We start from the raw sequence: 21,350 nt of genomic DNA, 5'->3' as shown, positions 1-21,350 counted from the left end.
GATTTAAGTTTCCAACACATGAACAGATTAAGAATTGCTTCTTAAAGTGGTTTCTTAAGATAGAATTTACTGCTATGGCTTGAACAGGGGAACACATTCAAACCATAGCAGTTGTACACATATACTATAAGGCAGCAGGAATCATCCATAAACAGGGAGTATGAGTAAGAGTAAGGTAATTATAAATAGAAAACTATGTACTGTGTACAAATAGAAAGCAAGTTATTAAAATGGCATTGGCAGGAGCACTGAAGCAGAGATTTCAGGGGACAAGTTCTCATAATGGTGGGGGAACAGCACTCCTGCTGCTGAGTGGGCTTAGTCCAGCCTCCTCTGATTTTTTTTTGAGATGGAGTCTTGCTCTGTCACCCAGGCTGAAGTGCAGTGACACGATCTTGGCTCACTGCAACCATGGCCTCCTGGGTTCAAGCAATTCTTCTGCCTCAGCCTCCCAAGTAGCTGGGATTACAGGCACCCACCACCACCATGCTGGCTAATTTTTGTATTTTTAGTAGAGAGGGGATTTCATCATGTCATCCAGGCGGGTCTTGAACTCCTGACGTCAGGTGATCTACCTACCTCGCCCTTCCAAAGTGCTGGGATTACAGGCATGAGCCACCACACCCGACTATCCTCTGATTTTTTTAAAAAAAGTTTCAGCCCATGGCCAGACTATAAGGACATGATAGAGAAAGACTGAGCCACCAGGTACAGTGGCTCATGCCTGTAATCTCAGCACTTTGGGAGGCTGAGGTGAGAGAATCACTTGAACCCAGGGGTTCAAGACCAGCCTGGGCAACATAGTGAAACCTTATCTCTAGCAAAAAAAAAAAAAAAAAAAGATGTGGGAGGATTGCTTGAGCCCAGGAGGTCAAGGCTGCAATGAGCTGTGGGATCATGCCAATGCACACTACACTCTCACCTGGGTGACAGAGAAAGACCCTGTCTCAAAAGAAAAGAAAAGAAAAGAAAAAGACTGAACCTAGAGGTGATGACTATTATATCTTATTTGACTATAAGAGTAAAGCCTTTTTTCCCAAAGTACTGATAGAAAAGTAGCAGAGAGAAAATAAGAACGTTAGAGAATCGATCAGGAAGACTGTCATCTGGTTAACAGGATAGAGAGTTTTTTTAAAAAGAAGAAACAGGAAAAAAATGGAGTGAAAGAAATAGAAGAAAAATTTCTACCACCAGTTGCTGTGAGTCTTCAGAAGCTAAGTCTCACTGAGTGCTCAGTGCCACAAATCAAATAAATGAATAACAACAATAAAGCCATGGCATACCTTCATATAATCCCAGAATATTAGGAAAAAAGAAAAAAATCCTAAAACCTTTGAGAAAGTAAAAACAGGTGACACACAAAGGAGTAGGTAGCAGAATGGCACTGGACTTTCGCACTCATTTTCTAAGAGTTTGTAAAACAATTACAAATATTTATAAGTAATACATATGTAGTACATATGTATTACACACGTGTAGTACATATGCATTACGCACATGTGTAGTACATATGTATTACGCACATGTATAGTACATATATTCATATGCATATCATACATATTTGTATGTACATAGAAAAAGGTCTAGAAAGTTACATACCAAAATATTAATAGTGGTTACCTTTAAGGAATAGCAGTACTATGGTGGTTGTTTATTTTTTTAAGAGCTAGGGGGTTTTTCTGTGTTGCTCAGGGTGGTCTCAAACTCCTGGCCTCAAGCCATCCATCCACCTTGGACTCCCAAAGTGCTGAGATTATAGGCATGAGCCACTGTGCCCAGCCCCATTATAGTGATTTTAAAATATGTTCACAAATACATTACTACTCCTCTCTCCAAAAGGTGGGGCTTGATTTCACTTCCCTAAATGTAGACTAGACTGAGTGGTGTGTGTGTGTGTGTTTATTAGATTCTATCGTAAAAGTCATTTGGCCTCTTTCTTGCTGTATCTTTTGGACTGCTCATCTTGGGGAAAGCTAGCTTCCACATTGTGAAGGCAGCCACACAGTGCTATGCGATGGCCCACTGGGTGAAGAAGTAAAGATGAGGTTTCGCTATGTTGGTCAGGTGGGTCTCAAACTCCTGACCTCGTGATCTGCCTGCCTCAGCCTCCTAAAGTGCTGGGATTACAGGTGTGAGCCACCATGCCTGGCCTAGATTTTTATAACCATATTCATTATTTACATTTTTATAATTGTTTAATTTTTATACATTTTAAAAGTTAAATTACAAAGTGTAATTTAAAAAACAAAGTGTTTGTAATTTGACTTTTCAACAAGGTAGGGGGCAGTCATGGTGGTTCATGTTTGTTATCCCAGCACTTTGGGAGGCCAAAGCAGGAAGGATCACTTACATCCAGGAGTTCAAGACCAGCCTGGGAACATAGCAAGACCCTGTCTTCACAAAAATAAAAAATTAGCTGGATGCGGTAGCAGTACACACCTATAATCCCAATTACCGGGGAGGCTGAGGTAGGAGGATCACTTGAGCCTGGAGGTTGAAGCTGCAGTAAGCAGTGATCTTACCACTGTGCACTTTAGCCTGGATGACAGAGTAAGACCCTGTCAAAAAAAAAAAAAAAAAAAAGGCAGCCTTTAAGGAAAACTAGTATATTTGCTGGATCTATAAATAATAACACATATTTTGAAAAATATGTAAGAAACTCTTTCAGTGACTAATAGTGGTGACTGCATATATAAGGAAACAGGCAAAGAATATATAAAATATTTGCTCCTGGTGATATAAAGCATAAAACCTTGCCAGTCACTGATTGTTATTATGTTGTTCTAATTGAATATTTCCCAGTCATCCCTAACGTGCTGAGGAAGAGACCGCAGAGGGGCATTTCTCTCATTGCGCAAATGTTTGTGTTTGTGTTAACAAAGGACAAGGAACCCCTTTCCGATTTTTTTCAGATCAATACCAGTAGTTCAACTTGCAGTACTGATTAATGTGATGTCACTAGTTAAGATATCAGTTAAAGAAGTTAAGTAAGTATTCAATATCTGCTTTTTTCTTATCACCTCCATAGCCTTCCTCTGTGTTGCACCCATTAGAACTTCAGTATTGTCCTTTGCTCACATCATTTCTTCTCTTCCCAATTATTTTATGTCTGCGCTACTTGAACAAACCCAACAAATCAGTCTAGCCAGGTTGCAGAGTAAGTTCTTCCTAGAAAAATACCATTGGCTTAATGACTTCCCCTGCTCATAGTTAACGTTTAATTCCTGTTGAGCTAATGGTACCAGGGGACTGATGTTTGCATCCTGTAGCAAATATTCCCATCATTTCTTCCTCTCCACTTAAAAACATTTTTTAGTTCTTATGGAAGTTACGAGCCCCAGAGTTCTTTGTGTGAGTGTTGTATGTGCTGTTATATGGATTTTATCCATGTACCAGAGTTGGTTTAAAGTGAATATTAGTCTTGCCTGTTATATAAACTAAACATCTGCAATTTTCCATGTGTAATAATACCATCGAGGGACGAAGGAGTGTAAGAGAAGGGGAAAAATATTAAAAAGAGAATGTCAGGCAAAGACAAAGGAACCTAGACCTAGACTAACTGTCTGAAAAGTTAAACACATTGTTCTCCTTAAATTACATCATCAACCCAATGTAGGGGGTTCAGGGCCATTCCAGTCATGGTTATTGCAGCTACCACCCAAGTAGTATAAAAACTGCTGTCAATCTGTTCTTGTTCATTTTTAGCATCCAGACTTAATTAGCTTTCGGGCAGGAACTTGACACACTTCAAATGTGTTAGTAAAACAATTCTCCCCAACCTCCTCCCCTATTCCCCTTTGCTAACTGAAAGTATCCACTGTAACTTTCCCAAAAGAGGGTCAAAATCTAACCCTGTTTTGACTATGGAAAGCAGGGCTTTTGCGTACTGACTGTTTTATGGTCTCATTTGGATTATAGTGGGCAAATAAGGTGAGATAAAGTCCAAATAAATGCCTCTGAAATTCCCATGCTTGTGTGGATTTATCTGGCCCTTTGATGTCTTTTTTGTTTCTCTGTTGGAATGTTTCAAATATGCACTTAAGTCACCCATAGAAAAGGCTGCTAATGTAAACGGATGTGTGTTTAGAATGGGTTGTCATCTTAACCTTCCCAGAGATGCAACCCATAAAAACACAAAGGGTCAATTGGAATTATGTCTTCTGTTTCTTCTTTTAAATATGAGAGGTTGCAGAGTTCAGATTGCCCTTTCCTTCTCGTCTCTTTATTTATTCAGGTGATTTAAATTTTGGCTGTTATACGAAGGGTTGACCCTCAACTCCAAGACATTCCTCTTAAAATTAAGTTTGATTTCCATGCTTAACTGATTATTTTAAGAGTACTATCTGAGTCTTTGATACTCTATCTTCACGGTGATTTCCATTTAAAAAAATCTATGAGAACACAGAAGCATGTAACCAGAAGTACTTAAACTCATATTGTAAATGCTGTTTGCAAGTTTAGAAAATACTTTATCATAAAAGTATTACAAAAGAAAAATTGAGGCCTGAAGCAGTGACTCATGCCTGTAATCCCAGCACTTAGGGAGGCCAAGACAGGTGGCTCACTTGAGGTCAGGAGTTCAAGACCAGCCTGGCCAACATGGTAAAACCCTGTCTCTACTAAAAATACCAAACTTAGCTGGACATGGTGGCGTGTGCCTGTAGTCCCAGCTATTCAGGAGGCTGAGGCAGGGAGAATCAATTGAACCTAGGAGATGGAGGTTGCAGTGAGCTGAGATCATGCCACTGAACTCCAGACTGAGAGCGATAGGTAAGACTCTGTCTCCAAAAAAAAAAAAAAAGAAAAGAAAATAGAAAAAAAAATCGAGGAACAAAGGAGAGAAATTCATCTATAATATATAACAGCCCCATATATATTGCTAAAAGAGATCTCATTGGGATGAGATATGAAATTGGTGCATTCATGCACATACACATTAGTGTTGAAGGTAGTATGTACTAGAGTCAGTAGAGCTGTAAATGTTTACAGACTGCTTTTCTATGTAACATTATATCACAAGCATTTTAGGTATAATCTTTTTAAAATACAAATTATATTTAGGTTTATAATTTTTTTAAGAATGTGCTTAGAGAAATAAAAATCTAGCTATATTATATTAATATCAATTTTGGTTGAATACTTAATGCCTTACAATTAGCTATGAAGGAGAAATAAATTACAGAATAAAAACTATTTTAAAAGCTTAAAGGACCATCCTTTTCTTGCTAAAAGTTACATCTCTTCTAGAAACAGTTCAATTGTACGCAACCATGCTGTTTGAGACCTCTAGAGAGAATCAGTGTCTCTGGTGTGCTTGAGTGCATATTTCACTTTATATGTGAATCCCTGTCAGCATTATTATAGTCAGAGCAATATTATGTGTGTGTGTGTGTGTGTGTGTGTGTGTGTGTGTGTCTATATATATATATATATATATATATAAAGCTTTTAATGCACTTCTCAAAATCATAAACACTCTTTAGAGATTAAAGGTGAGAATTACACGATAGTGAAGAGAGCCCTTTAAAGCAATGGGTTATCATCTGAGGTAATAGGAAACATTCTGAAATGATCACTTGAAGGCTTTCAAGGAACAGAATAGCATAATGCTGCTCTCAATTTTATGGCATTTTCTGTCCAGCATACTGAGTATCTCCTTGTCCACAATCGTATTTTAGTCATTTTTGTTTCAGGGCTTGTGGCGATTGGTTTTGAGTCCTCAGGTAAGTTGGTTCAGTTGGTCACCTCATTATACTAATAAGGCCAAGGAGGTATGGCCTCATTGGTTATCATGCTTCAGCTTTGCCGAGAGATTATTTCTTACATAAACCCTTTCCTCTACTCCCTTTTTCTCCACTTCTCTCAACCCCCAAGATTGTGAGGTTGTAAGCAGCTCAACATGTTATACTAGTAGGCCAGGGAAAAAGCATAGGTTTTGGAATCCTATGAAACTAAAATCAAATCTACATATTAAATGGGTCTCTTGGATAAATAGCTTGGCCTGTCTAAGCCTCCAATTTCTCATGTGAAAATTGGAGTTAAACAATATCAAAATGTATTGTAAGAATTAGATAACGTAAGTGACATGGCACACAACTGGCACAAAATAGGCACTCAGTGATGCTATTTTCTTGATAGGCATTGGTGTGGTTCGCCAACACTTTCTGGTGCTATCCTTTCTGGCACACAGTAGAAGTGCACTTCATGGCTTGATTTTGGTTACTTGAGGCCATGGGACTGGTTCCAGAATAGTGAATTGTGAGCAAACAGTGACATATACTTGAAACTGCCAGAGCAAGACCCATTTTTCCTTTGACATGGCAGCTGGCAACATTCGAGATGATTATTGGCTCTCTCAGCTTGAGTTCCACAGCTTTAATGAGGAGTGTGTCCCAGCTAACCCATGAAGGATGAGTGGAACGAATAAGAAACAAGTTTTGTGATTTCCAGCCACTGGGATTTTGGTGAAGCCTAATCCAACCTCTTCTGCTGCTCCTGCTGCTTTCCTCTACTGAAACAACCAACACTTCAAACAGAAAAAAGGAACATCATTTAATTGGTAGCTTGAGGGATGCCTGATTGGTTCTCTGATGTCAACCTGGTCATATGGGGAAGTCACTTGTCCGGACTGAAGCTAGAATGAGCTTTTCTTATGCTGGGGATGGATTCATGCTTCACTCCACATGGAGTGAGACATGGTCCAACTCTGTCACCCAGGCTGGAGTACAGTGATGCAGTTGTAACTCACTGCAACCTTAGGTCCTGGGCACAAGTGATCCTCAGCCTCTCAAGTAGCTAGGACTACAGATGTGAGCCACTGAGCCCGGCCTTTATCAGTTAAAATATGTAAATGTTCTATTTCCCCACCTCCCATGAGTTTACTATATTTATTAATAAAATAATCTCTTTAAAGAGCTAGTTGACTATAACCTAGCAGCAATAAAACGCTATCCTAGAATGTCAAATTCTATTTCAACAAATGTTATTACTACCCGTGTCTCTGAATAATAAGAATGTTTACCGGCTCTAGTTGATAATTGATAATTTTATATAATATTTGCCATAGCTAAATTTTGTGACAATAATTGTGACCCTCTCTCAGTGTTCAGCACAATGACAGCTGATTTATGATACTTCATAGAAAAATAAAAGATAACCTTTCTTAAGGTGTTATTGGCAGGCGGTATGTTGAGTTTAGATCTGGACTGCATTCAGCTGCACATAAGAGAAACTACCATGGTGGCTTAGCCAAATGGAGTACATTCTTCTCATATAACAGGAAGTCTGAAGACAGGTGATTTGCTACCGGCACAGCTGCTTCAGAACGTCATCAGGGGCCCAGGTTCCTTCTAGCTTTATGCTCTACCATCCTTAGCATGTGGCTTTTGTCCTCTTAGTTGAAAGGTGGCTGCTTTTCTTGTAGGTATCCTCATTCCAGGCAGAATGAAAAAGGAAGGGCAAAGAGCAGAATATACACGCTGGCTGGGTCCTTTTTTCATCAGAATCTGCTGCTTTCCTGGAAACCTCTCCCTGTCGAATCATATGATCACCATAGCTGTAAGGGAGTCTGTGGTGGTATTTTAGCTGGGCACACTGCCACCCCAAACAAAATTATATTTTTGTTAACAGAAAAAAGGAGAATAGAAAGGATCTTGGGTAGAGAACAAGTCATATCCTCCATTGAGCCGTAAGTGCATTATCTCAGATCTTTGCAATAAAACTATGAAGTACTTACTATTATTTCCTGGTTTTCCTCCCATATTATATTAGAAAACTGAGGCTCAGAGAGCTTAAATAACCTACCTAGGGTCACCCAGATGATGGGTGGCAAAACTGGGATTTAAAGCTAGGCAGTCTTTGGAAAATGATTTTCAAATCATCACAAAAGGCAAAGTGGAAAGTTGGTCAAGTTTAGAGATTGGTTCTGGGCATGGCCAAGGTCTCTTGGGCAATCTGAAAGCAGGTCCCTGTGGGAGGCAGTTATGACGTCATGTCTTTCCTGCTGTAACCACATACTTTCAGACTCCAGGTAGTCCTAGGGCAGCTGTGACAAGCATCTGTATTAGCTTACTAGTGAAGCAGAGTTCATGAGTCCAAAAAGACTTGGCACATCAATGTTCTGGGCAGCAACATGGATTGGGGGAGGGGGAAGGCAAAGGTGTGGCCTTTCCACCCTCTCAGCTTAGGGTGTGTTTCAGACATGGTATAATTTACTTCAGGTTCAAGGAGAGAACAAAATCATTTTGAAGCAATAAATATTTACAAAAACAAATAATCATTTAAATGCTGGTTTTTTTTTTTTTTTTTCTCACTCTGTTATCTTTATTCATTGTTTTACTTTAACAGCTTCTGGCCTGTAGTAGAACACATGAAGTATAGCAACAAGAAGAAAGGCTCTGCGTAAGGCAGGAGAGCAGAGGCACTGGGAGCCAGCCAGTGTTCTCAGGTTGTAAAATAAAATCTCTAGACCAGTTGGACACTGGCCTCAGGCCATGGCAGTGATTAATGCCAGAGTTGTAAAAAGTGCTGTGGTGGGAACTGTTAGCCAGGTTGGAGAGAGAGAGAGAGAGAGAGAGAGAGAGAGAGAGAGAGAGAGAATGTGTGTGTGTGTGTGTGTGTGTATGTGTGTGTGTGTGTGTGTTTCTTAAAGTAGCTTAATCTGAAACACATAATTCTCAGTTGCTTTGGAATCTAAAAATAAAATTAAAGACTCATTTACTTTACTCTCTTTCTCTCGCTCTCTCTTTTTTTTTTAAAGAGACAGGCTCTCGCTCTGTTGCCCAGGCTGAAGTGCAGTGGCATGATCATAGCTCACTGTAACCTCACACTCCTAGGCTCAAGCAATCCTCTGGCCTCAGCCTCCCAAGTAGCTAGGATGACAGGTGTGTGTCACCAAGACGGGCTAATTTTTAAATATATATATATATATATATATATATATATATTGTAGAGAGAGGGTCTCATTATGTTGCCCAGACTGGTCTCAAACACGTAGCCTCAAGCAGTCTTCCCCACTCTGTCTCCCAAAGTGCTGGGGTTACAGGCATGAACCACTGCACCCAGCTTCTCTGTTAATTAAGAACTTAGCCAACTTTATAGAAGAAGCCTAAGTAACATTAAGCTCCAAACCAGTTATATCACTTCAAGTCTCCCCTGATCTTTGTTAATATACATTACTACATTTTTACACAGATGTAATTAATGTAGTAGATATATAATTCTGGGTTCTACTTTTGTCACTTAACCTTATTTCATATGAACATCTGCATACTGCCTTGAAACAAATGTTTTGGGTGCTTTTCTAAGCTTTAGAGTATTCTGTTACATTGATCAGTCATAGCTTGCTTAATCATCCCCTTACTTCTGGGTATATGGGCTGTTTTCATGGTTTTGCTGTTATAAATGATGCTACTTCCAACAGTTTTGCACAAATTCTTTCTTTTTGCATGTAGGTTATTTCTCAGGATGATGTTCCCTGAAGTGGCCTTATTTAGTCACCGTGTATAAGGAATAAAGAGTTACTTATTTCTAACTGTGCTCTGACGGAATCATCAGCAATGGAGAAATACACCTGCTTTTCCACATGACTGGATGTGCCAATTATTTACCTATTGTCTCATAGCTCCACATCAACCTCACTCTACTCTGCTTCACAATGCTGGGGCTAGGAGCCTGCAAAGCATATTTCCCAGGCTTTATTTCTAGCTGGCTTCCTGTTAGGTTCTGTCAAAAGAAGATGCCAGCAGAAAATTAGAAAGTGGAAGGAAGGGAAAAACCATAGTTTTCTTTCTTTCTGCTTCTGGCAGTATTTCTAGAAGTGACTTCATTACTGGATGTCCTCTCTCTGGTGTTCCCAGAATCCTATTTGGCATTCCCAGTGACACAGTAAGAAGTTCAGTCTTATGCTGTGCTAGCACTAACTTCTCCTTTTTATTCTGCCAGCTTCTTGCCTTCTATCCTTATTAATCTCGGGGTTACCTACCTTTCCCTTTTGACTTTGCAGTTCTCCCAGCAATATAGTTTCCTGTATTAAATACCCTCCCTTTGAAATACCTAGCTTGGTTGCTCGTTCCTGACTAGCTCCTGGTTTAGAAACTGGGTGTTCTAATTCTAAAATGTATTTTAGTAGGGTAATGTGAATATAATGGCACCCAAAGTCCTATTTTGTATTTTAAAAATTGATAGTGGAAATAGGCTATTTAATTTAAAAAAACTGTAAACATTTTATTAATAAATATGATTGATTTATAAATTTAAATCTAGTCTTAGAGGCTTTATTCAATTTTTGTTAGATTATTTTTCTGTTTTAATAAACATTGTAGTGGTTGAGTGGTGGCCCCTGAAACATAGGTCCATGTCTAAATACCTGGAACTTGCGAATCTTACCTTATTTGGGAAAAGGATCTCTGTGGAAGTAATTAAGTTAAGGATTTTAGGACTAGCTCATCCTGGATTATCTGGATAAGGGCCCAAAATCCAATGGCAGATGTTAGATTGGATAAGATAAAGGCAGAAGCTGGGCATGGTGGCCTCATGCCTGAAGTCCCAGCTACTCAAGGATCACTTGAGCCCAGGAGTTCGAGACTGCACTGTGTTATAATCATGCCTGGGACTAGCCACTGCACTCCAGCTTGGGCAATATAGCAAGACCCCATCACTTAGAGAGAGAGAGGAGGGTGGGAGAAATACCAAGAGACAGAGAGAGAGAGAGATTTGAGACAGCAGAAGAGAAGACACAGACAATATGAAGATGAAGGCAGAAACTGGAGTTTTGCAGCCATAAGACAAGAAATACCTGGAGCCACTAGAAGCTGAAAGAGGCAAGGAAGGATTCATTCCGAGGGCCTCTACAGGGAGAATGGAGCATTGCTAACACCTGGGTTTTGGACTTCTGACCTCCAGAACTGTGAGAAAATAAATTTCTGCTGTTTTAAGCCACTCAGTTTGTGACAATTTGTTGCAGCAGACACATGAAATGAAGACAGACATTATACAATTTCAGTATTGTTAAAAACTATTTTTTCTTTATTTCATTTGTAGTATTCAAAGTGCTATACACTAAAGGGAGAAAAGCTCACACAAATATTGCCATTAAATAACTGGGTTTCAGATGCTTCTCTACTTGTAGCTGTCTCTTATTCAGTCTTGTTCCCACCTTCTTTTAGGTGAGATTTATTACAAGTTGTTCTTGTTCTGTTCTGTTCCGTTTCATTTTGCTGACAGCTCTAATAAACCTTATAATTAGGTCTCTATGTCATTCATATTGAGATTTAAAAAAACCTTATTAGCTTCTTATTGAGCCAAGATTCTTCAAATTAATTTATCTTGGCCTATCTCTTTTTCTCTCAGTCTTTCTTTTTAAATTTTCAATCCATCAATTATTCTGTTTCTTCCCATTCTTTTACTTCCCTTTATATCAGTGATTTCTGACCTTTTGTTTTGTTTTGAGACAAGGTCTCACTCTGTCACCCAGGCTGCAGTGGGTTGGGTGAGTGGCACAGTCACAACTCACTGCAGCCTCAACCTCCTGGGCTCAAGTGATTCTTCCACCTCAGCCTCCCAGGTAGCTGGGACTACAGTGTCACCACGTCTGGCTAATTACTGTATTTTTAGGAGAGAGAGGGATTCACCATGTTGCCCAGAATGGTCTCAAACTCCTGGGCTCAAGTGATCTGCTGCCTTGGTCCCCCAAAGTGTTGGGATTACAGGTGTGAGCCACCGTGTCTGGCTCCAACTTTTAAAATAATTGTGGCTTTAAAAAACCCCATAAGCTTTTTTTTTTCAACCACCAAGGAGCCCCTTAGTTAATTTCCCCCCAAATAGTTCACAACTTGAAGAATTTGTGTCTGTAATCCATACTGCCAGTTATGGTGGATATTTGTTGGTTTGCTTAATAACCTAATAGGGTATTCATTGGGGAACTTGCCTTTCCCTGGTGTATCCCACATGCTTCAAGGAAAACTAACTACCTTTTCCACCAATGACAGGGATAGGCCACGACTGACAGGCCAATCAGTATGATTCCCCCTCTTCACCCCCAGCCACTGTCATTGATTTCAATGTGGACATTGGAGCTCAAATGATACGATCAAGGTGAATTTCAGGACTCTTGCTTAAAATGTTGGGACAGAAGTGTGTGTTTTCTCCTACTGGTTGTAAATATGGAAGCGCATAGCCCAGTTGCAGTTCCCAGACATATTACATTCACAAGGGGAATTGGCATTAGGATATGAAGCTAACTTTGTACGTAGCTAAGCAGAGAGTGGAAACAAAACGAATCCTTGATGATCTTGAGTTGCTGGACCACCCAAATTTTGAAGCTTACTTTACCTGTGATCTTATCGCGTAAGTGAGCCAATAAACTCTGTATTGGTTAAGCCCATTTAAGCTGAGTTTTCTCTGATCATTTCCACAACTGGCATATCATGCAATATTTAGTCGTTTTTATTACGGTATGTAAATTTGACCTTTTGAGCAATAATCGTAATACTTGTTGCCATTTATTATCTATAATATGCCATTACATTGCAAAGTGGTTAAAATCATTATTATTGAAAGTACATCAGTGGCTGAGGGAGGGAGAATGGCACAGAAGGAGACACAGAAGCAGCACATTACCACAAACAACTTTAAATTTAATAATGGGCACTTATTCTTAAATGTCCTTTAGCCACCCCACTGCAGGGATCTTCTTGTGGGAGGAAAAGTTCCTTCATACACACAGCCTGCTACCTTCTGCTGTGTTGCAGTTTCCTCTTACCACCTTTCCTCAGAAGCAAACACAGAGTCCTCTCCTTGTCACACTTGAGAGCAGTTTGGCCCTGGTCTCTGATGCCTTGCCACTTAACTCCTACTGAGGATTATATGGTCTCAACTTCTACTTCAATAAACGTTTTCCCAGTAAAGACAGTTCTGGAGGGAAGTCTGGTGCCAATTATTAAGGTAAGAGTTTCACCTTGGGTGGCAAAGAGATTAAATCACTTTGCCAAGGACTCATACCTAGGAAACGAAGAACTGGGCTGTCAGTGTAATTGTATCTGTCTCTAAAGCAAAAAGTCTTCAGTTCCAGGAGCCAGAAAATTTAAAATAAACAAACAAAAAATAGGTCAGGTGCAGTGGTTGATGCCTGTAATCCCAACATTTTGGGAAGCCAAGGCAAGTGGATCACTTGAAGTCAGGAGTTCAAGACCAGCCTGGCCAACATGGTGAAACCCTATCTCTACCAAAAAATACAAAAATTAGCTGGGTGTGGTGACATGTGCCTGTAGTCGCAGCTATTTGGGAGGGTGAGGTAGGAGAATTGGTTTTATCTGGGTGGCAGAGGTTGCAGTGAGTTGAGATCACACCACTGCACTCCAGCCTGGGCAACAGAGCGAGATCCTGTCTCAAAAATAAATAAATAAAATAATAATAATAATAAAGCACAAAGTCTTTATACTACACCATGGCAACTCTCAACAAGAGCATTAAAGGATGTTGTGCAACTTCTGAATCTAGGCTAGAGAAGGCCATTCTGCCTTTACTGCAGCACTTGGGAACTCACTCTGAGAGCCTTCAAGCTGCCATATTAGAGATTTGGCTGTGCTGAGACTGCCATGTAAAAAAAAAAAAAAAAAAAAAAAAAAATCAAATGGAAACAGATAGATGCTTAAAAAGCCCCAGCTCCTCCAGCTCCCAACTGTTTAAATCTTTCCAGCCCAGGCTCCAGATCCCACCCCAGCCATATTCTAATTGCAGCTTCATGAGGGACCTTGAGTGAGAACTGCCTAGCAGAGCTCAGTCAAACCCTAGATTTGTAAGCAAAATAAATGATCTTTATTGTATGAAGTCCCTGAATTTGGGGTGCTTCATTGCACAGCAACAGATAACTGGGAAAAAATGCACAATGTATAATCATTCAGTCATGCGACATGTTGCTTGTCCTCATGGAGCTCACATTCTAGTGAAAAAGCTGTCCAACGCCTGGTGATTCTCTAATAAGCCACTCTGCCATTTGGTTATCAACATTATTTGTTATACAGACCGTTCTTCTCAAGGGCCTCTGGATATTATATTTTAATCAACATCTGGAGACAATCTTGCTTTTGATATATTTGTCATACTAAGTGATGATACACGAGTTTTTTTCAAGTCAAATATTTCTATTATTATTTTGGTTTTCAGCTTCTTGAGGTTTTTTTTGCCATTTGATTTTTTAAAACTTTAAACTTTTAAGATTATTATCAATTCACATGCAGTTGTAAGAAATAATAAAGAGATCACCATACCTTTTATCCAGTTTATCCCAAATGGTAACATCTTGCAAAAGTATTATGGTATACTATCACAAGGACATTGACAGTCATACAGTCAAGAAACAACATTTCCATCACTACACAGACCATTCCTGTTGCCCTTTTATAGCTATACCTCCCTAATTCTCCAGCACAGAATCCCTGGCCCCTGGCAACCATAATCTATCTGCCACTTCTTTTTTTGTTGTTGTTACCCAGGCTGGAGTGCGATGGCGCGATCTCTGCTCACTGCAACCTCCGCCTCCTGGGTTCAGGCAATTCTCCTGCCCCAGCCTCCTGAGTAGCTGGGATTACAGGCACATGCCACCATGCCAAGCTAATTTTTTGTATTTTTAGTAGAGATGGGGTTTTACCATATTGATCAGGATGGTCTCGTTCTCTTGACCTCGTGATCCACCCACCTCGGCCTCCCAAAGTGCTGGGATTACAGGCATGAGCCACCGCGCCCGGCCTGCCACTTCTGTTTATCATTTCAAGAAGGTTGTTTAGGTCAGGTGTGGTGGCTCATGGCTGTAATTCCAGAATTTTGAGAGACCGAGATGGGTGGTTCTCTTGAGCCTGGGAAGTGGAGCTTGCAGTGAGCCAGGATGGCTCCAGCCTAGGCAAGATAGGCAAGAGAGCTAGACCTTGTCGGAGGTGGAGGGGGCGGCGGCGGCGGCGGCGGCGGCGGCGGCGGAGGAGGAGGAGGAGGAGGAGGAGGAGGAGGAGGAGGAGGAGGAGGAGTTGTTATTTAAATGGATTAGCCTTTTGGAATTTTTTTTTTCATTCAGCATAATTTCCTGGGACTCATACAAGTTGTGTATATGAATAGCTCTTTTTTTCATTGCTGAGTAGTATTCCATGGTATGGCTGTATCCCAGTTTGACCATTCATCTGTTGAAAGGCATCTGGATGCTTCAAGTTTTCAGCTGTTACGAATAAAGCTGCTACAAACATTTTGTGTATAGGTTTTCATGTGAACACGTCTTCATTTCCCTGGGATACATGCCCAGGGATGCAATTGCTCGGTTATATAGTAGTTTCTCTTTAGTTTGTTGTTGTTTTAAGAAACTCCCAGGCTAGCAAGGTGGCTCATGCCTATAATCCCAGCACTTGGGGAGGCTGAGGCAGAAGGATTGCTGAGGCCAGGAGTTCAAGACCAGCCTAGGCAACATAGTGAGTCTCTGTCTCTACTAAAAATTAAAAAGAAAAAAAATTAGCTGGGCATGGTAGCTGGATAGTCCAGCTACTTGGAAGGCTGATGTGGAAGTATCGCTTGATCCAGGAGCTCACTGTGCCTCCGCCTGGGTGACAGGGCGAGACTCTATCTAAGAAAACAAAAACAAATAAGAAACCCTCAAAAACTTTCAATCCATTTTCCAGAAAGGCTGTATCATTTTATATTCCCACTAGCAATGTATAAGTGATCTAATTTGTCTGCATGTCACCTGATTTTGAATAAGTTAAATATAGCTTCCAGGTAAATAGATTTTTTTAAAAAAACTGATTGTGGGAACCTATTCTTTGTCCAGTAAGATTGAGGCCTCTAACATTCTGGTTGTCTCCTGGGGGTAGAACAGTGGCATGGCAAATTAGAGAAAAAAAAAAAAAAAAAAAAAAAAAAAGATGAATGGATTTGTTCCTGAGCCCAAGAAAAAAAAGAAAAAAGACAGTCTAAGAAGACAGCATCTAATTTTAACCCCCAGTGACTGCTGTCTTATTTTGGGTTCCTGACATCTTGTTTTAACCTGTTTCTATTGTAATCGTATCAGTAATCTCTTTCCCTTCAGGTGGTCTTTTCAAAGGCACTGAAAACCTTGAAGAGTGAGAGGCAATAGATTAGCTGTGAAAGCAAAAGGAGGTTTAAGAAGAGCTTTGAAATCACTGAAAGGTAACAAGGCTTTAGCTACAGCTCACTAAGTAGTCAAATCAATCTTTACTAAGTAGCTGGTTTTTAGAACAAATGCTCTAGGTAAGGAGAGAGTTCCCTAATGAAGCCTGGTAGTTTAATTTCTCCTGGGATAGTGCCCTGTTTTCTTTTAGGCAGACATGACTCCTGCTAAAGCCATTGAGACATTTAGACATGACACACAAAAAAGACAGAGGAGCAAAAGTTTATATTTAATCAGTTTTGCTCCGAATCAAAAATGTTCAGATCTTTAATAGACAGATAGATAGGACTTCTAATTGTTGTATTAAAATCCAAAGACTAGTTTAAAAAATAGTTTTCTAAATGCATGAATCCTGTATTATGCACCTTTTGGCTTGGAAGCTATGCTGTCTCTTATATGTGGCCCTTTAATGGACAAACCTCTCCGAAGTTATCAAGTTGATTTTCTTCACCATTCGTCATATCGACATTCCTCATCTGTTTCTCGATTAAGTTGTCTGATCATCCAGAGAAAAACAGCAAACTGATTTTTAAACAAAACCAAAATTTCTTATTTTGGCTAGGTTCTCTGTTTTTTTTTTTTGTTTGTTTGTTTTGTTTTTTGTCTCCTCTATCTCCCACATCTCATCCCCTTTAAACCAAATCTTGTGGTAGGTGCTATTTTCTGATTTGCATTTCTTCAAATAAATATGCAACTACAAAGTAGTTTTAATTAGTGCTTGGTCTTACAAAAGCATTTCGGAGGTTCAAGTTCATAATCCCATTAGTATTTAACAGTGCTATTTCACAGAATTGAAAAGATTGTCACTGATTAATAATATAAATAAGATTGTACTGGCAGTTGCAAAGAATCTCAGCAAGAATTTATTTTAGAGAAAATATTTCCTTTACATTAATATATTATGTAAGTAAGAATTTCCATATGTTGATTTGCATAGAGTTATGCCTGTATTATACATATACTATAATTTTTCCTCCAGTAACACAGGAGAAAATATATCCCTGTAAGTGACTCCTGACTGTGACAAGACCTGCCAATTTACCCCCAGATGAGTCTCTAAGAGCTTAATTGGAGTTATTACCTACTACGAAATCATCTTTAAGTCACTTTTCCTTAAGAGTACAAATACAGGCATTCAGTACTGCTCCTATCAAACCTTTAGGTTACTATTCAAGCCAAAGTAGTCCCAGGTAACGGGAAGAGAAAAACATCTTATTGTCTACTAAATAAAAACTAACTCTGGTAGAACATTTTCTAATTTATTATTTTCCACCTTTTAAAAATTTAATCTTCCCAACACATCAGTGAGGTTGAGATTCTGTACCATTCTCCTTTTTTCATAGATGAGGAACCTGAGGCTCAAAAAGATTAAACGAATTGCCAGTCATCACAAACAGTAAGTACCAGTAAAAACTGGCATTTAGATATTATGACTCCACTTCCAGTGACTTTTCCAGCACAACTTGCTGAAAAGAGGGAAGGTAGAGAACATCAAAATGCATCTGTTATACTCAAAGTTAACAACATATTTCTTTTTAAACGGTCTTAACCAGACTCAATGACATTTCTCAGAGGAGTTACTATCTGATTGCCTTACCTTACGTATTTCACCATTAGAAGATTAATGAAAGTCTATATTTAAAATCTGAATTTAAATTTATAAATGTAAATTTATATTTAAAATATTAGTCAGATGGCATGCCATCTTAAAACAGGTTCTTCTAGGACTTAAGTCATTCTCATATTCTTACAAGGAAATGTGAACCTGTAAATCTATATCCCTGCTTCTTCTCTCAATTTTTCAACAATTTACTGCCTCACCCATATTGGATGAGTCTCTACAATATTGGCAGGCCATGCGCTAGACCTGTGGAGGGGTTTATATGTTCCATGACTCCTTTAATTTCACTGTCTGGCTAACTGTGCACAGCTATGGCTTTCTATATTCCTGGATGAATGTCTGCCATTAGCTTGTAGCTGACCATGGTGTTGGCACCCATGTGTGACCATGGATTGTTACACATGCTGGGGCTGTGTAGGGGTATGCAATTTCACTGCTATTCCCACCTGATTTCTAACTGCACCCAAATTATTTTATTAATCTCAATGTCTTAAAAAATTATTTTCTTCCCCAAAATGTTAAAATAGGGAGGAAGAATGAATGGACCAAAGGAGAATGAATTTTGTAAACATTAAAAGATGTTGAAAAGAAGGAGAAAAGTGTTTGTGTGCTGAATCATTTTGTGTCTAGATTTCCTTAAATTTTGCCTTAAAAATTGACTTAAATTTTTTTCAGTCCTGTCACAGTTTTTGTACATAATTAACCACAGTGTTTTAAACATTTCACTTCTCACTATGTATTCTATACTACACATACCATAATAAACACTGGCTATGATCCTAACTTAGACTTTATTTAAAATAGAAGTACTTACGAATCCAAGCAAGAGAAAAAAGCATTCTAACACTCACAAGGCACATTCTTTTCTCACGCCTTCCTCGGCCTATTCCCCTTGGCAGTAAATTGCATAGTAAAATAACCACTTTATGATTTGCTGTTTTCTTTCACTCTGCCGAGAAGAGCTACATTGCTGGCAAACTGACAGAAAATTTAAAAATGGAATCCAGTATTTTGTATGTCTGTTTGCGGAATGTGTGCAGCACAGACAATTCATGTGATCCATATTTCTCTTTTATTCTCTAACTGGTATCAACAGATATGTAATGAATGAGCTTCTTAAAGTAGATGGGATAAGCAGAGATATCCTCAGAAGAGTAAGAGATGATTCTTACTTTCCTTTTTCTGAAAATACAAACAAAGCATCACCTAACAACTAACTAAAAATGCTTTTATTTTTTAAGGGAAAAGCAGATTTTTAAAAAAACCATTAAAATTTATTTTTTGAATATGTGCTCAGCTAATACTTCACGTATTAAGATGCTTAGAAAATGTTCACATTTTTTTCTTACAGAACTGATCTTAGTGGAAGTCCTGTTTTCCTCACCCATGAATTTTTATTTACTTATTTATTTATGTTGTCTTTGGCCTTGTCTTTTATAAAATGTACCATTTCACCCACAGCTTAAGACAGCTTCTTTGATGTTCTTAGTACAACATAGTATATGTAATGTCAGCTGTTTAAAGCTGGAGATCAGATTGTGCATATTAACATATGTAGTTTGGATTATATAAACACTACAGGAAGAAGGGGAGTCAGGGCCTTTCTGTGTGCACATTTCAGATTGCTAGCTGTATGCCTGTTTAGAATGTTAAACACTCCTAACTAGGCGGTGATGAAGTTAATTCTCTAGTGACTGTGACTCCTGAAACTATAAATACAAAACTTTTTCAACTAAAAATAATTTGAAGAATATGCCAGTAACAAACATACTTCCTTTATGTGATTTTCTACTTGCTACTTAAGGAACTTTGAGTGTAGAGGGAAAAAAATTCCATTGCCTTCAAAGCCCCATTTAAGCAATTTCATCAAAAATTTGGAAATACAGCTGAAAAGAGTCAAAACCATAAAAATGTGGTACAAATGATAAATTTCATCCACTATACCTTTCACCCATTATAAAGAAGTCTGGAGCAGGAAACCTTACCAGCCTGTTTCTTAGGATTGTTTCTCTTATATCTTAATATTTCAGATTAGTTAGACTGCCTGGAGTTTTTGTCTTTTGTTTGCATCATTCTTTTATCATTAAGGTTTCTGTCTGGCTTTTTTTGTCTGTTGTTGAAAGATTTCGTTTCAAGAGCAATTAAATAAAACATTACCATATTTTTCAGCAATGAAACATTTCAGATAGAGAAAGAAGTAAATAGCTTTTCTGGGTTAAGTTTGTATTTTTATTTTAAGTATTCTATCCTGCCTTGTTTTATGAATACTTCAAGGCCGCTGATGTGTTTACTGCTCAAATAACAACATAGCAGTCAGTAATCAGGCCTTTGAAAATATGGGTGAAAAATCAAGTCCATTTCAATCTTTTTAATTTATGAAAAGAGATTGTGTGGCATTTTGCTTCCGGTCCCTTTTCGTAAGAACTTTAAATATGGACACCACTCCTGCTGATGTCTTTATATTGGGAAGCCTCTGCATGAGGTTGAAGTTTTTATGAAGAAACTTGTTTAAAACACAATCGTATTTAAAGGCGGGTTTGCCACAGCAAGGTTAGGGGTTGCCAATAAATCAGTTTATAGCAACTTCTCTGTTCTCTGCTCCAACACACCTGTGGGGCGACCCGTGCACAATTCCCGCTGGCCACACAAGGCAGCGATAGTTCTAGTTTATCCTTCCTTGATCAACTAGATCAACGAAGGGTGGCTGAGAGAGCTTCGGGTATGAAGTGGGCTGAGTCCTCTAGGCCAATTTAGCTGCCTGGGATTCCTGGGAGAATCCTGGAGAACCCAGGACACTCGAATCCCTGGGATCTATCCTGGTTTTTGCTCCGCTGGAGAATAACAAAACATTTGGGGAACTCAGGAGTTTAATTTACTGCCACCAACCGACAAAATAATAGCATCTTTGTGTGTTCTCTCCCCTCCGTCCCTCCCACCTCCTTCCGACAGAAGCATGACGCTGGCCCTCTGTGGATGGAGCGCAGACCGCACGGGTCAGCCCAGAGCGGTCGCAGGAAGCTCCAGACCCCGGGCCCCAGAGACGCCGGGGAAATTACCGGTTCCAGAACGCCCCCCCATTAGCCTTCGGGAAAGAAAAAGACGCAGCCAGAGAGATGCCTTCTTAGACCTTCCAGCTCATTTAGCTCATTCTGGCCCCAGAAAGTGTGTTTGTGTTTAGTTAAGTGAGGCAGAGAAAATCCAAGAAAGCAGCACAAGCCACCCTAAAGCGTCCAAGGAAACTCCCAACTCGGTTAATTGCTCCCATACGTCCTCCTCCGCTGTGGTAAAAAAGCAGCGAGGAGGCAAGGCTGGGTCGCTTTACTGATTTTGAAGAAGCGGTAAAAAAGACTATTGCCCATCTCATTACGGTCCCGGAGGGGTCCAGGCTCAGCCCCGGGGGACCCGCTGCCCCGAGGGACGGTAGGGAGCCTCCGGCCGGGACGAAGTGCTGAGAGGCGGAACAAGGGGGCCCAACGCCGGAGACCCGCGGAAAGTTCGCGCGCCGCTCCCCAGCGGCTCCTTGGAACCGCCGCAGGCCGGGGCGGGGAGGGGCGCGGGAGGCGC

The sequence above is a fragment of the Callithrix jacchus genome, chromosome 6, assembly GCF_049354715.1.
Source record: "Callithrix jacchus isolate 240 chromosome 6, calJac240_pri, whole genome shotgun sequence".
Lineage (NCBI taxonomy): Eukaryota > Metazoa > Chordata > Mammalia > Primates > Cebidae > Callithrix > Callithrix jacchus.
This window is presented reverse-complemented; position numbering follows the sequence as displayed.